Below are 12,163 nucleotides of genomic sequence, written 5' to 3' on the forward strand. Positions count from 1 at the left end.
GCGAGGTACAGGGAACGTCCACCTCCACCAGATATGTTACGTAGGAAGACACCGACGAAAAGCTATTTACAAGTATATTTACAAGGCAATACGCCGCAGTTGGCCAAGAGGCAACAGCCCGCGCTAGCTTCCAATCGTCGTCGTCGTCTTCTTACTGCTCGGCTCTTCATCATTTGAAATACTATCCCGTAGCAATATCAAGAAGTAGGGATGCCATAAAAACTAGACAACAAAAGGCACTACTTGAGATTGACACACGTGCTGAGAAGATATTGAAATTCGCTTTCTAACAGAGATACTGATGCATGGCTAACACAAGTCTCTCCTGATCTTTTAATGTAAAATGCCTCAATTATTTCGCGTGTAGCTTGGCATTTGTGCCTTGAAAGGATTTTTGTGTGTTCAAACAAAGGTTTACAACCGCAATATGTTTAACTCATAGTCTTTAGACCTTGTCATGTTTGTATTCTGCGGTTTTGCAATCAATTACATATATGTCGATAGCTTCAATAAAGACTTAGTTTAGAGTTAGCGCTCGTCCTGTCTTCTTATAGTCTGTGTGAGTGTCATTACGTGCTAGAAGCCAAGGATATATTACTGCGACATTTATATAGATATACTAGGCCTGCCCAGTAATTTCAGTGTAGTGAGAGAACCCGGTTGACCTCAAGTAATGGCCGGACTGCGGTGCGATATTTGTTTTTACAAATAAATTAATTTTACAGCGAAGCTGCTTATGGCTAGATTCTCGCGAATCTCGTCTCCATGGACATAGACCAACAATTTTTCATACGTGTGCTGATTCCGACGATAGTGCAATGCTGGGCCAACCCGTGGCAAAGGTGAAGCAGAAATTAAGCACTCCCCATACGTGGGCCCCTCCCGAAGATAGTGCTATTAACGCCTGGCCTACCCCCGGCGGAGGTGCAGTTCACCATTAAGGGGCCCACATTCACAGCTTCGTTGGTGATCCTTCTTCGCAGAGTGCAAAGGCACACATTGTTTAGCCTTAGTCGTAATAAATAACCGAAATGAACTTTCTTCTGAAACTGGGCAAGAATAATGAAAAGTTTATGAAATGTTGGAAAAAACCTGAGTGAAAGGATGTCATAAAGGGGGGGGGGGGGTAGAGAACTGTGTTGAAGTGGGTCCAGCGTTATTGGCAAGGCTGTGTACAGCCCACGAACGATGCAAGATCAGGACGCCCCTTCACTTCATGATTACAGAATGATCGCTTGAACGATAGCAGAAGCACTTGGTTTGGGAAAGCTGTCTGCCCATAAGATTTTGGCTAAATGATGAATGTAGAGTTATAAATGTTTGCGTCTTGACGGTGCCGGAACTGCGTGGCTACTCCTGAGCAAATCTTTCGATGAAGAGAATGTTGCAATAATTAACAAAATTCTCATGACAGCGATACATTCTCCCCCACCCCCACCCCCAATGCATCAAAATACGGCCTCCTCGGCCGGGATTCGAACCCGCGATGTTCCTCAAATGCGAATACAGGGTCTGTCCTGAAAGTAATGTCAATGAATTTATTGTGACGCGACTGCACGTTGGAGCGGGGTCTAATCGGTTGAAGCTGGTAGTGGCGGAACCCGGTTAAGCAGCGCTCCGTCGCCCAGTGTGCTCCGAGCATCATAGAGTGTTGGACAGGCCTATCCGTGAGAGTTGTTTTTTATTCTTGTGCAAGTGAAAATGCAGCGCTCGTTAGAACAAAGATTTGCGATCAAGTTTTGCGTGAAACTTGGCAAGACCGCTGCGGAAACTGCTACTATGCTCAAGACTGCTTACAAAGAACTTGCCCTGTGAGATCGGCAAGTGTTTCGGTGGCGCAAGGCCTTTCCGGAAGGCCGGGAAGAGGTCGACGACGAGGACAGCGCCGGACGGCCATCCACGACCACCACGGCTGACCACGTGACGTGAGTGAGGGAACTGTTGAACTCAGACCGACGATTAAGAGTTCGTTTAATGGCCGACATGTTAAACATTCCGAAAGCTCAAGTTCATGAAGCCGTCATAAACGGTATCGGCATGCGGAAGGTGTGCGCAAAAATGGTTCCAAATGTGCTCACTGACGACCAAAAGTCACACCGCGTTGAAACGTGCCAAGAAAACCTCGACATGTGCAAACGTGATCTAAAATTTTTGGACAATGTCATTACAGGTGACGAGACTTGAGTATTTGAATATGACCCGGCGACCAAAAGGCAATCATCGGAGTGGCACACTCACTCGTCCCCTCATGAGAAGGAAGCCAGGATGAGCAAATCAAAGATCAAGATCATGCTCATCGTTTTCACGGACTGGTTTATCACGAGTTCGTAGAACTTGGAACCACTGTAAAGTCCAACTTTTATGTGCAAGTCCTCAAAAGACTGGAACGCAGGGTTCAAGGCATCCAGCCGGACATCGCAGACAACTGGAAGTTGCACCACGATAATGCGCCGGCTCACAGTGCCTTCATCGTCACCGACTACCGGGTTGAAGCAGGCGTCCCAGCGATCTCCCAGCCCCCGTACAGCCCAGACTTGGCTCCCCCTGACTTTTTTCTGTTTCCGCACCTCAAAGCACCCCTGAATGGCAAGCATTTTGGGGCAGTGGGCGGGATCAAAGCAGATTGCACCGCAGCATTAAAGGCCATTCCGGAGGAGGACTACCGCAACGCATTCGAGAGCTGGAAGTCTCGCTGGAGCCGATGTATCGACGTAAAAGGAGAGTATTTTGAAGATTTTAACGCGATAGCGTTAAGAAGCTCGTGTCGCAGAAAAGACGGTGTCGTCGGCGTCGGCGGCGTTGGCCATGAGCAATAAATCCCAGAAGGCACTTCATAAATAAAGAACATCTTGCAAGATCGGCTGGTGGGAATCAAACCAGGGCCTCCGGAGTGTGAGACGGAGACGCTACCACTAAGTCACGAGTCCGATCGTTCAGAACTGGACAAAATCGCCTCTAGTGAATGCGGTGTTCCCTTAGAAACGTGCCGTAGAAAGTTATACCGCGGTGTATATCGGTAATTATGACCATGTAAATTACAGAAGTCGCAGTTTCACGAGTAGCGAAGTACGTTTCCGCTACATTTCTTTTGCGTTCTGCGCACACGCAGAGCCATCTTGCGGCAAACACAGAAGACCCCCTCCTCGCAATGTACGGCGCTGCCCCGACACGTGGCGTGCCACTCGCCCCATGATTGCGTCCGCCTTCATGGCGCGTCGCGGCCCGGCCCGTCGCGTGTCGATCGCGATGTTTGGCTCGCGTAGGTCGTTTGAGTAGGCGGTGCGAACGGGGTGCGATAACGCTATCGCGTACCACTCTTGAAGGCGAAGCTTAAGCGTCCTCCAATTTTTTAAACACTTGTAACAATAAATTCAATAAATGCTTTTTAATGGCCTTACTGACATTACTTTCAGGACAGACCCTGTAGGTGCGCCGAGGGCGGCATTTCGGGGTGGTGATGATAATAAAAAAATAAAAAAAACAGCACTCCTGAAGGGTTTAATGAAAGAGGACTTTCAAGGTTGCTTCCAGCAATGAAAGAGAGGTGGAACCAGCGTATATTGTGCAATGGGGAGTATTCTGAAAGTAACCACGTCGATGGACCTCGAAAGCTTGTGAAATGATTTGTGTAAGCGTACATATGCCCGAACATTTGGGACAGACAAATCAGGCTATACATGGTTCTTGGGACAGACATGGAATATTTTGTGTTTATTATGTTGCAGAAGAAATGGAATGCACTGTGAACCAAAGCCAGCTATTGTAATTCATTTTCGAACGCCCGCAATGTCCACTGCGTTGAAAACACATTTACCTCTTTGAAACCACATTTAAACACAAACTTTCCACACACTGAATTCCATTTGAGCAACTGTAAGCTCCACCTGGGTGCACATTGGTTTTGAGGTTAAGGCATCAGTGAGGACTAATATATGAAGATTTGGCCTTGAACTTAGGAAGTATCATACTTTATTGGAAGTGTTCGAATTAACCCGCCTATTACATTACGGGATCTTGCTTCGCCAGAAGATTGCCATATTATCGCAAACACTTCTTTTGCTAAATTTTACCTCGGTGGCTGTCACATTTCTTCGAAGTGAGCAGGATAAAATCTTCATGGTTCGCAAAGCACGTATATAAACCTCCGGATTGTTTGCAAACTTAATTTACTGAAAAGTCCCTAATTAGTATCCACACTTTCAACTCCTCCTACACGTGACCCACAATGTGTCCTTCATTTTCTCTGAAAGTAAACGACGTATATAAATAAGTTTTCTGAGAACACCGGATAAACCAACTACGAACGTCGTGGACGCATAAAAATACAAAGAAAAAGAATGTTCATCAACTATTTGCAACGCTTCTCATTATTCGATAAACGTGGATATCTTGTTACACTTACCATGACTATCCTTTCCAGGAAATATAAACTTGTTGCAACCTCCAATTATGTCGGAAAATTGGGAAACATGAAATGGGCCGTATGACACTTTGTAGCTTTTCATTAGCAATATCTTTACAATGGTATATTTGATGCGCACTTAGCGAAAAGATCCACTGACAGAGATCTAGTGACATTTCAGAGAGATTTATCATTGCATTTCAGTAGTATTTTTATTCCAAGGCAGCTGGCTCAATTTTGTCACCGCTAGTAAGAAACACTCATAACGCTCCAAATAGCTTGATAAGGTAACTTTGCCTACGCACTAGCAATTACCTGGCTGGTGCTTTTACCAAACATAAAGAAGCTGCTTCATTCTGTTAACCGCGGGCGCCAGGCGAGCATCATATATGGCAATATTGAGCGATATAGAGGGAATGCGAGGGCTCAGTGATTATTTGCAACGCTGGTATCTAAGCCAGGAACGTGAAAACATTGTCACATATTGCACTTACCAAAATTTCATTTTTCACTAAATCTTATCATTTCGGTGTAGCGTGCAGTTATCACAGCACATCCGAAAGCGTAGCTGAAAGCGGCCGTATGACACTTGATAAGCAAGTGTTTCACGGCGAAGCTGTTTATGGCTAAGTTTTGTGTATTTTTCGTGTTTCTGTGTCAACAATAAAAGTACGCCTAGGTGAGCGGGGTCCAATCCCCGAGATAGTACAATACCGTGCCGACACATGGTGGAGGCCAAGCATGTTTCAAGTACTCTGCCCCTAACAACAATACTACCTAACAAGTAACAATAAATAAATAAAAAAGGAAATAAATAAATCAAGATGCAATGCCTCAAGTCAATGTTTCAAGACACGGACGGTTTGAAGTCAAGTATACTGGAGTCGTTTGCAGCGCATAGATTCACAAGCAGGCCTCGCTGCCGTACACGCAAAGGTAAAAACATATGTACAGTTGCGAGCAAAAGTGTTGTGGCCCAAAAGTGCGGTGTTTTATTTTTTTTTGTCAGACTGGGCATTCATGCTGAAATTAAGGGCGAACGCCTACGTGCGCGCGTTTGACCAATACAATGCATTAATCCAGTTCCAAGCCGCGGAGCTACGTTTGAATATATGTATTTTTTTTTCTGATGCCGTAGTCTCCAAACGTTTTCACGCTATTGTGCAATCATACACCCTTGATTCGCAAAAGAACAATGCCACCGATTTTGGGGATGTCAGTGCCGTACAAACAAAAGGCAGAATGGTGACATCCACGGCGTATATTTCTCTAGGCACACCAAAGAGTGATATGGAGGAGTTCATGACCGCGCACTTTGCACGGGTTAGCCAAGGAAAATTTACCTGGTTGCGAAGCTTTCAAGGAAGCCGGTTCATCGGCATGACGGTTCATCGGTGGTTCATGAGGCCCAGCTCGATCTGTGTGAGCAGGTTGGCCTAAAGATGAACCATGTTAATGCGGCTGGTTTGTATCGATTCGTTCCATGTTGGACAGAGAGGGCAAATCGACATCAGATATTATCACCGGTATAGAGCAAGAAAGTGCCCGTAGTGAAGTTTAGAATGAGGGCGCCCGTAGACTGAAAGTAAGTAGTTCTAAAACGGTTGTGACCTGGATCCTATAACCAACGGCCGTGAATGTGCAAAACTAGCACATCGTTTTGATATAATGGGCGCCGCCTTCGCATGAATGCGCATGACAACAATGACTAAACGAGAATGCAGCAGCGAAACGGTGGAGGTAACTTTGTTTATGAGGACTACAGATTTGAGACACCGCAAGTTGCACTTTAGAAAGCCAGTTAAGCTTCTCAAAATGAGAGGGAGTCGTCCCGGTGATACCAGTAGGCTTATTCATGCTGTGCTTGCGGTGTGTTATAGGAAAACCCCTGGAGACTGCGAGTAGATCTTCACTTCTTTTCTATGCATCGTGCAGTATTCTTTGTGCCTTACCAATAGTCATAATATTAGAATACATTTCATCGGTCTAATTTCCCGAATCCCTTTTACGTACGTATCTTTGGAGTCCCGTATGCAATATTGTTAGTGTGCCTTCGTGTCTCCTGCTCACGAAAAAAGAATAACCGGGAGAGAAGTTGCCATGAAAACAGGTCAACAAGGCGAAGACCTCCACTCTCAAGAGGGAATAAAAGGGCTATCACGCCTCATGGCTCAACACGTGAGCTCCATGCATACGTAGGAAATGCACGGTAAAATCCTTGCATCCTAAGCTTCGAGCAGTGTAATGTAAGGAACACATCGTGTAAGGAACACATTGCAAGATTCATCATGGCTAAATATGAACAACCGCCATTTATAAGCCTGCCATTTGAATTTGCCCTTTGTAAGCAAGCAAGTAAAGCAAAGTAAGCAAAAGCAATTTCCAGTTCCCCTGCGATAAGTACGAAAGGTCGTGATTTTGACTACAAATCTAAACTTCTTGAAAATAAGAATCAGAATCTTTCAGTGTATTTACATAAAAGCTTAGTCTATACACCAAATTACTGCATGTATATTCTTCATTTGCAGGGCTGGAGCATATTCTGAAAGCTACATTCAAAAATACCATTTCGAGAACGAGTTCAAGAATGGAGCTTGCTTGTGACGACAGGTAGACATGAGATGCGAGGCTTCGGCTCCAATCGCAGCGCTAGCTCCATTGTGATCACCTAGGACGCTGCTGAATATCGAGTGTACAATGTCTAGCAAGTGCGCATACGTGTAGCGGTACCACGCTTTCTGATCGAACGTTGACCTCTAGCACTGTCTCGACTGCTGCGCAATATTCCTTGAGCCAATTTTTTGTCTTAGTTGTAATGGAGATGGACCAACAGAGTGCACAAATAATCAAAATGAACTTTTTGTGAAACTGCCAAGAATGATGAGAAAATAATCCAATGTTAGAGAAAATTGTATTCATGGGATATCACAAAAGAAAGATATGTGTTGAAGTGAATTCCGCGTTTCTGGCTACGCTGTTAACTCCCCACGGGCGATGCAAGGTCAGGACGCCCCTTCACCTGAATGATTGCTAGAATGATACCGGAAGCATTTAGTTTGGGAAAGTCATCTGCCCATCGGACATTGGCTGAAAATTTGCAAATTATTAGGGTTTCCGCTTTGATGGTCACGAATCTGCCGACTACTAAGCTAAAGTTGCAACGAAGATAGCGTTGCAATAATTGAGAAACTTCAGACGACAGCGATACGTTCTTGCGATGGGGTCGTCAAGGTCGACGAGTCCTAAATTTGCGAATTCGGCAACCAACTGAAGCCGCTGAACAAAGAGTGCAGAAAGAAAATAAGCCAAGTCCAGAAAACGAGCGGTTGAAGTATAGGCAAACATCAAACTCACGCTCAACGAGCTTTTGTACAGGCCTTATAATTCACGAATCTGTACTTGAAGGTGAAACTGTCACGTGGATCACCTGAAGCCTCTGAGATATCGTGTGCGCCGCATGCGACCCAACTTGTCGCAAGAGCGGTGCTGGATTCTCCCCCACACTAGTTGTCCTGCGCACTCTGCATAGTGGTCGGTGAGCTTTAGGCACACGATACCATCACTCTGCTGGAACATCCTTTCTGCGCGTCGAATTTAGCAACTTACGACTTTTAATGCGAGGCGCTGTTTGCCTCATCCCAGGAACTTTGCGGTAGAGGTAGGTAGGCAGGTAGATCCTCGTCTCGCCTCACTTCAGACCTCTGCAATGAAAAGCAGTGCATGACCGACATTTGGATCGGAGCTCTGTCTCTGAACACACAACCCCGTATCAGGAAGCCAGCTCTGGAATTCGGCGTGGCAACAGCAGCCCCGTTAAACACAGCATAGAGAGCGCTGGAAACAGTTTTTGGCAGTACATGCTCTCATCTGCCGCCAGTAAATTCACCGCCCATCTTCAGACACATCTGCCCAGGGCCTGACCTAACGCGGCCGCAGACGTGTCAGCACAAGCGTTCCTCGAAAGGCCGATTGCTACGGACAAAGGGTGGATAGATGCGGCGGTCGTTATCAAGTGTTGATACAGGCGTGCGTCTGTCACGCATGAAGATACCACACTTCTTACTTCCCGTCCGTATCGGACGGCCTGAGCGTATTCAAGCAGGACAACCAAATTGCCGTAGTCCCTCGTGGCTAGCACTAGTTTCTTTAAACCCTAGGCTACGATCACACGTATTCTACTCTCGTGCAAAAGCTGATTAGCTCTTTGAGACATCTGGCGGCAACGCATCCCGTGCCAGTTTGCCGCGTTCTTTTCTAATGTCATCTCGCGCTTTGAGGCGCTGTGTTCGTTCCCAAAATTAAACAAATCAAATTCTGGTGCCCATACTTCCCAAAACCACGATCTGATTATGAAGCGCGCCGTAGTGGGAGACTCCTGATTAATTTTGACCACCTGAGGATCTTTAACGTGCACCCTTGTACGGCGCACGGGCGCTTTTGCAGTCGACTTTAACAATGCACCTATGCAAATTGACCTATTTCAAAGGCGTGAACCTTACGAAATCTCACGTGTTTTTCGTAACCGTTTGAATTAATTCGGCTATTATATTGCGGGTGCTTGCTTCTACAGAACATTGCCATACTGTACCTGATCGTTTATTTTTGTTAAATTTGATCTTGGTACAGCGGTCACATTTCTCCTAAGGCCGCGGCATAAAACCTGCATTGCTTGAAAAACACTATTCCAGAGCTCCCGAGCACTTGCATTCGTAAGTTACTGCAATCTCCGTAATTAGTGGCAACACTTTAAACATTTCCTACACATGTTCCATAGCGCGCCCTTTATATTCGCTGAATATAAACAAGGTATATAATTTAGTTCACAGAGCACACCGAAGAACACTAAGAAGGTCGCAGAGTGCTTAGAAATAAAAACAATAAGAAGGAATATTATTTATTTGTAACGTTTTTAACTAGGTCTGAAACGTGAAAATTTCGGCACACGTACAATGACCATTTTTACCATAGAATATAAAGTTGTTTTAACCTACACTTATTTCGGAATATCAGTAAACACGATAGCGGCTGCACTTTCTTACACATAATTAGCAAATTTTTTACAAAGGCGAATTTGATTATCACTTATCCCAGACTGATACACTAGTAGCGAGATCGACAGAGATCCACCTACAGAGATCGCTTGACTTCGCAGATATATTTGCTGTTGCATCCCATCCCTTTTCGGTAAATGTGTTCTCGGTGCCAGTAGTGGTTATGTCAGGGCAGCGCGTTAAATTTTTCGCCGCTCGTGAGAAACACGTATAACGCTCCGGGTAGCTTAATTACATAACTTATTGCTGGGAGTGACCCACTTCGCACTTTGCTTACAAATAACCTTTTACCTGGCTTGTTTTTCACAAACATAAATAAGCTGCTTGGTTCAATCACCAGAGTATACAAGGCGAGTCTCATATATCAGGCAAATAGATAGGCTGAATATGTGGTTCATTAATTATTTGCAACGCTTGTATCAAAGCCAGATACATTAAACCTTGCTCACACATTGCACTTACCAAAACTATCTCTTTCACGAATTATGGGCTTGGAGTAGCTTATAGTAATCACAAGACAGCCGGATGTATAGCTGAAAGTGGTCGTACAACACGTGGTATTGTCATGTAGTAGTGACGGTAAAGAAAACAGTACAATAGTCTGAATGACGAAACTAGCTTTTATTGGGCGATTCTGTGCCCACAAAACAGGCACAACGATAGGGGCGAAAACAGTCGACGGTCGTCGAAATCTGATCAGCGGATCAAGCGCGTCGGCTTTTAAACATCAGTCATCAAAAGTTCCAGAGTTCCAAAGTTCCAAAAGTTCCAGAGTTCCAAAGTTCCAGAAACGCGGGCTGGTGCCCGCGTGGCTTCCAGAAAGTTCCACACCGTTCTCGTCGCGCATACATGAAATCAGATTACACAAGGTTCGGCGACACCACACAGAAGATAGCATTCGATAAACTTGCCGAACATGCAGGTGCGTCCTGCGGTGTGCGATAACTTTTGTTAGGCGGTGAAACGTGGTCACCCGATAAACAAGTACATGTGTCAATATGGAAATGTTTTTTTTCAGAGGCTTCGTTTGATCTCAACGCATTCAACTTCGAATACGCACATTCAAACACACTCATTAGGCTCCGGAGAAGTTGCATATACGCAAACAATTTGAATATGCATATTTAATCTGCACACTTCCAACTCTGCCTATACATTAGCCACATTCTGCTCACTATTTTCGTCAAATATAAGCAGCCTGCATCGTCTGGTTCACGCAAAGCACCAGAGAAATCAATCAGAACTCTGGTTTGACACGTAAAAAAAACAAGAAAAAACAAAGAACGAGGCTTCAGTAACTTCTAACGTTTCTATTTAGGCCAGGAACACGAAATATTCTCCACAAGTTACACTTAAATTTCCCCTTTTTTCAATGAACTTTTGTTGACATCTTGTTCCGTTGGATTAGGAGTCTGGAAAACGCTGCAAATAACGGCGATATGACGCTATGGAACACTTAAATAAGCAACTGTCTGCAAAACCTGTATGTAAACCTAGACAGATGTAACCTTTATTGGTCGTCATTCGCAACATGCTTCCAAATTCAATGAAAAATTCAACTATACATGTTTTGTATATTGCAAAAACAAAATCAGAGAGAGCAAGTATTCCTGATGTTCTAAGCCATAATAAGCCTAAAAAAACCATAATGAATCTACACACTCACCCATAGAGAGCCTCCCCCACCCCATCCGCTGCCAAAAGAGGGGGGGGGGGGCAGCAAATTATGTCAGCTCCCTCTACACCCATACTTTTGAAAGCGGGCACAGTTGAAGTTTTCGGCACACGTCATTAAAATTTGGCCCTAATTTCTTCAAAATATGAAATGTCTGCTATATTTTCTCCTACCGGGAAACAAATAACAGTCTAACTCTTATTTAGGAACAGCCTGAAAATGAAACTGACATAGTCAGAAGTGAGACATGCCTTTAGAGAAAATTGAAGTCAGTGTTCTGTTGGTGTCGAAATACCTCTGCACGTCCTACCAAGGCAATTTTCATCAAGATATCTATGATAAGTCATAAATACATGATGTAATTTGACAGTTATACCATGTAAAAGATTTGATTAGGTTGTTGATGGCGATAAGATACCGAGACTACAAAGCTATGTAGGCTATCCCTGGACAGAGAGTAAATAGTTTCGCCATTTGATAAGACAACGATTTCCGACCGTAAGGCACACCAGTGATCGGGTGCGGCTGATTATAATACTTTCTCCGGAGCTACCTCCCGCCCGCAAGATAAATATAGTGAACTGACTGTCTGTTAAAATACGGATATTGTGTTCCCCAAAAACTGGGAACGATGTAAGTAGCGCAAGCTGACCTTTGTGAGGACGGGAACTGCCCAGCTCCAGGCTCTTCTGCGCAGCGCGGGCGCGTATGGAGAATCCCACGCGTCGTCCGCTATCGACCGTCCAGACGATGCACTAAATACAATCCTCGTTTTCCAAGCCTGGAATACGTTGTGAAGAAAAGCATTACTTATCTGGTCACGCTATTAAGAAAGATAACTTATTTCAACCCTTACGTGACATGGAACGGTGTACGAGGTCTGTCTCGAAAGTTAAAACATTGAACCCGTCAAAAAGGGTGAGACTCAAACACAGGCCTAAACAGGGAAAAATACGGCTCGTGGCAGCAACTGAGACAAGAGCAAAAAGCTAGCAGACCATAGAGTTTCTAAAAATACCCTAGAGGGAAATGTGG

General features: G+C 44.7%; 1 long non-coding RNA gene across 1 annotated transcript in view; it reads right to left on the bottom strand.

Moving 5' to 3' along the window:
• Positions 1-11,866, bottom strand: part of LOC140219848 (uncharacterized) — a 46,218-nt gene extending 34,352 nt beyond the window's left edge. The window contains exons 1-2 of the long non-coding RNA XR_011896094.1: positions 11,781-11,866; positions 8,009-8,103 (exon numbers count right to left, since the gene is read on the bottom strand). This is a non-coding gene — a long non-coding RNA (uncharacterized lncRNA). The remainder of the gene's footprint in view (positions 1-8,008; positions 8,104-11,780) is intronic.
• Positions 11,867-12,163: the final 297 nt, after the last annotated feature.

The sequence above is a fragment of the Dermacentor andersoni genome, chromosome 8 (assembly GCF_023375885.2).
Source record: "Dermacentor andersoni chromosome 8, qqDerAnde1_hic_scaffold, whole genome shotgun sequence".
NCBI lineage: Eukaryota > Metazoa > Arthropoda > Arachnida > Ixodida > Ixodidae > Dermacentor > Dermacentor andersoni.